The sequence below is a fragment of the Ipomoea nil genome, unplaced genomic scaffold, assembly GCF_001879475.1.
Source record: "Ipomoea nil cultivar Tokyo-kokei standard unplaced genomic scaffold, Asagao_1.1 scaffold0268, whole genome shotgun sequence".
Classification (NCBI taxonomy): Eukaryota; Viridiplantae; Streptophyta; class Magnoliopsida; order Solanales; family Convolvulaceae; genus Ipomoea; species Ipomoea nil.
In genome coordinates, this window is record NW_017616696.1 from 5,296,747 (window position 1) to 5,300,861 (window position 4,115).

The 4,115-nt window shown below is 32.0% G+C and overlaps 1 long non-coding RNA gene and 1 other non-coding gene across 2 annotated transcripts; one reads left to right on the forward strand and one right to left on the reverse strand.

Annotated features, from left to right (window-relative positions):
• The first annotated feature begins 2,060 nt into the window (after positions 1-2,060).
• On the forward strand, positions 2,061-3,619 carry LOC109150050. The gene is made up of 2 exons (XR_002049076.1): positions 2,061-3,173; positions 3,276-3,619. It is a non-coding gene; the product is annotated as an uncharacterized LOC109150050 (long non-coding RNA).
• On the reverse strand, positions 2,125-2,196 carry TRNAG-UCC. Its single transcript has one exon. It is a non-coding gene; the product is annotated as a tRNA-Gly (tRNA).
• Positions 3,620-4,115: the final 496 nt, after the last annotated feature.

Sequence of the window (4,115 nt, forward strand, 5' to 3'; positions counted from 1 at the left end):
ACCATACCATTCGACTTCTCTTATTTTTTTAATCTCAAATAGATTTACATTATATTGATAATCAATATATCAATTTTTCGTCTCATTTCAAAGAACTCGAATTCACTTTGACCCGATCCAAATTGAAAGTGGAACCTCACATATATTTGTATCACAAAATAGCCATTTAAAATGTCATTTTTACTAAAAATAAAAAAATTAACAACCTCCACTTATGAGCTAACTTTTGTGGTAGTTAAAGTTTTGACTTGAGTGTTATATCATTTGGTATTCTTGTTGAGGGTTGATAGGTATTAGAAAAGGACTATCTAATAATGCTGGATAAGGTTCAAAGAGAACCAATAAATGTCCTTTTTTTTTTTTTTTTTTTTTTTTTTTCAAACTTTTGAATCTTACGCTATCTATGCAATCTACAACAGAATTTTGTTGTGAATTTAATTATATACGGAGTATAAAATAATGGTCATGACTCAAAAGCATTTGATCTCATTTTCATGTAATTAATTATTTGGTGTGGTGGTTTCAAAAAAAAAAAATTTATTTGGTGTGGTGAGGTATATAAATAATCATGTTAAATGTTGGATGAGAATTTCAAATCATGAGGTAATTATTAGTCACGATAAACTTGTAAAATGACATATATATATATATATATATATATATATATATATATATATATATATATGTGTGTGTGTGTGTGTGTGTGTGTGTGTGTGTGTGTGTGAGTATACATATACACAATGGTCGCGAGCGTACCAAATGTCAATTGGGCCAATGCAACTTGTTCAGTTCTGAGCTAGTCCTATTGAACTGTTGGATTTATCGATTTGAACTAATTGTTTTTTTTTTCCCCCTCATTGTGTTCAAAATTCTTGATCCTAACTCTAAAACCTCAAATTTCGGGCTGATTAGTGAACTCACCTAAAAATTTTACATTTTCAAATTAACATTTTAAACTTTCAATTTTAATGAACTAACACATTTACCTTAAGAAATTTTATATATATATATATATATATATATATATATATATATATATATATATATATATATATATATATATATATATATATATATATATATATCAATATAAACCTTCTAAATTTAACTAACAATAATTAATATATTTACAGTATGATATACGGAGTAATAATTATAATAAGTTGAATTGTATTCATTAATTAATTTCATAAAAAAATATTTTTTGTAAGAAATTTATTAAAATGTTATATACAAATTTATTAAAAATTACTAAAGATGTGAGTTTAGATATAAATTTCATTCATATATATTTTGTTTCATATCACTTGTGAAAAAGAAAATAGCCTTAACTGGCTCGAGCTATTGGGAATCGAAATTTCCATGCATGGTGCATACGGATGCACAACATAATTTGCCCAATGTTTAGGAGCTCTTTGCAGCGTTGGACCCTTTTGTTGTAGTCCCATTCCGGCGCTGGGAAAATGCTATCCTTGTTGCTACCCCCTATTGCGAATTGGGATTATCATTTCTATACAATTCTGGAAGAAGAAGAAGGCAATTATCATATCCGTTTGACTACAAACGTTTCCTTAGTCATGTGTTCCTGTATATGTAGGCCACATTTTTAGTAAGTGTTTTAATTTAATGTCAACTTTCAAAACCATTTATTGTCGTCACATGTAGAGGTCAATGGACTTTGTTACTCATGCATTAGCAAAAGCAGCAAACTCTCAAGTTGACTCTTGTTCTTGAAATTGTTTTCCTCCGAACTTTATTTTGCCTCCTATTACTATTTCGTAATAATAGTTTTTTGGTTTTGGCTTTAAAAATATAATAATATATCTTTAATAAGATTAAATTCCATAAACATTCAAAAAAAAAAAAAAAAAATTCCATAAATATATTGGAGTCTATAAGGTGGGAATTCAATAGTCACTCCTTGCAAGTCACTTAATAAATCTGCCCCTTTTTTTGGTTTTGGCTATAAAAGAAATACGGAGTAATAATAAATAATAAATCTTTAATAAGATTAAATTCCATAAATATATTGGAGTCTAAGGTGGGAATTCAATACTCTGCGTGCAAGACAATTCATGACTCTGCTTCCGCTCCCTTCATTATTGAACAAAAGAGGGAAAGTAATGCGTTTGCCGGGAGTCAAACCCGGGTCTATTGCTTGGAAGGCAATTATCCTAACCGTTGGACTACAAACGCTTCTTGTTCATAGATTAATGCATCACTTTAAAGATCCCGAGAACGTAGAACTTTCATAGTGTTCTACTGTTCTGCAGCTCCATTTTAGGAAGAACCGAAGAAGCCACCAATGAAAATTGAAAAAAGGGGGAAAAACAAAAAGATGGGAAGCCTGTCAGACAGCCAAGAGGCCATCCCAGCCGCGGCTAGACGGCCGGGAACGATCCTCAACAGCTCCGCCTGGCGAAGGTACGGTCCTGTTACTCACGCTCTAGCTTCTTGGCCATATCTCATCCACCAGGCTTAGTTTCCTGTCTCCTTTGAACTCAAGGATACAGAGGTACAAGCCTACAGAACAGATCCTGTTCAAGTATGGTCGTGACCAAGTTTCACAAATTGAACCTTATATTTTGGTTTCCAGTTTCATAGTTGGCCGGTGTGGGATAATTTCTCAGTTTTTGTTGTCGAACTGATGAGTTGATAAACAGTTATTGATTCGATCATCATCAATTCATCGCTTCATATATAGTTGTGTATAATTAATTCCGTTAGGGATTGGGTGTTGCGGTTTAGGAGAAAGTTAATCTCCTTCGTTTAATTGGATTCATAGAGAGAAATATTAGGTATCTTTGGAAAGATGAGAGTCTGAAGCTTCGTCACTGGCTGTATGTTATCTTAGGTTTTAGTTAGTGATGATAGATGCAACTAACAGTTTCATATTTGTCCTAAATTGAATGAGGATCTAAAAGTATGAATTATCCTAAAATAGTTTATATATTAGTGAGTGATTGAGAGGGGTGAGTGGCGCAAATTGAATGAGGATCTAAAAGTATGAATTATCCTAAAACAGTTTATATAATTTCGGATTTCAGATTACTGCAAAGAGTGCAGTAGTCTTCCTGAGTATTGGAGAGGCTATTGCTAAAAGCAAAAGATCACCTGAAAAGCTATTTGTCGTTCTACATATGTATCAATTAATGACTGAACTTCATCCACAAGTAGAGCAGAGTTACTTCCTACTTTTCTCTTTTATGCAATTACTCTCCTTCTTGTGTCTTTAATGGCTTTACGCTTTGACTTCTAACTACTGTTGGTAACAGATGGATATAATATTTGGAAGCAAATATTTTAGTGAAATGAGACAAGCTGCTCTCATTTTGACTAAACATTTGGCTCAAACGGCTAAGAATACCTTAGCAGATTTTGAGGAAGCAGTTGAGAAAGATGCCACAAAAACTGTTGTTGATGATGGAACTGTCCATCCATTAACTAGCTATGTCATCAATTATGTGAAGTTTTTATTCGAGTAAGTCTAATCACCTCTTTTCTTTGTGTATTTTCTATTTTTTTTCCAAGGTTTGAACATTTTGTTATTGACTTATGATGTTGCTAGTTTTGTTCTTTACTCCATGGGTTATGTTATACTATTCTTGATTGATTGATATTTGCTATGTGTTTACAAATTGTTACTCTTGATAGCTTCTAAGTTAAATTACACGTATCAACAGCAATCGATCAACTCTAACACACTTTTTTCGAGAGTTTGATGTGGCATTATTTATTTTTGTTATGAAATTTGTAATATTATTTTGTTGACGGCCTCGCGAGTCATGATTATGCACCACATATATATAGCATTTACACAACAGCTGCCCTAGCAACTTGTATAATATGCAACGAAAAATCTCAAGTATTTTGGTAAGGGATAACATTATACTTTAAACCGGTTTCAAGTTTGACTCTTTATTGGAGTTGTCTATACATCGACCTTTTTTATTTGAGACGATCAGGGATAACCTAAACAAGCTTAACTACTCATTGTAGTTCTTTGCCAATAACACTACAAATCAGGTGTCACCCAAAGTGCATATCCAAATAGTGAGTGTGAATTACCACGTAAATCAAAGATTAAAGAAAAACATAAAAATAATGATGTAACA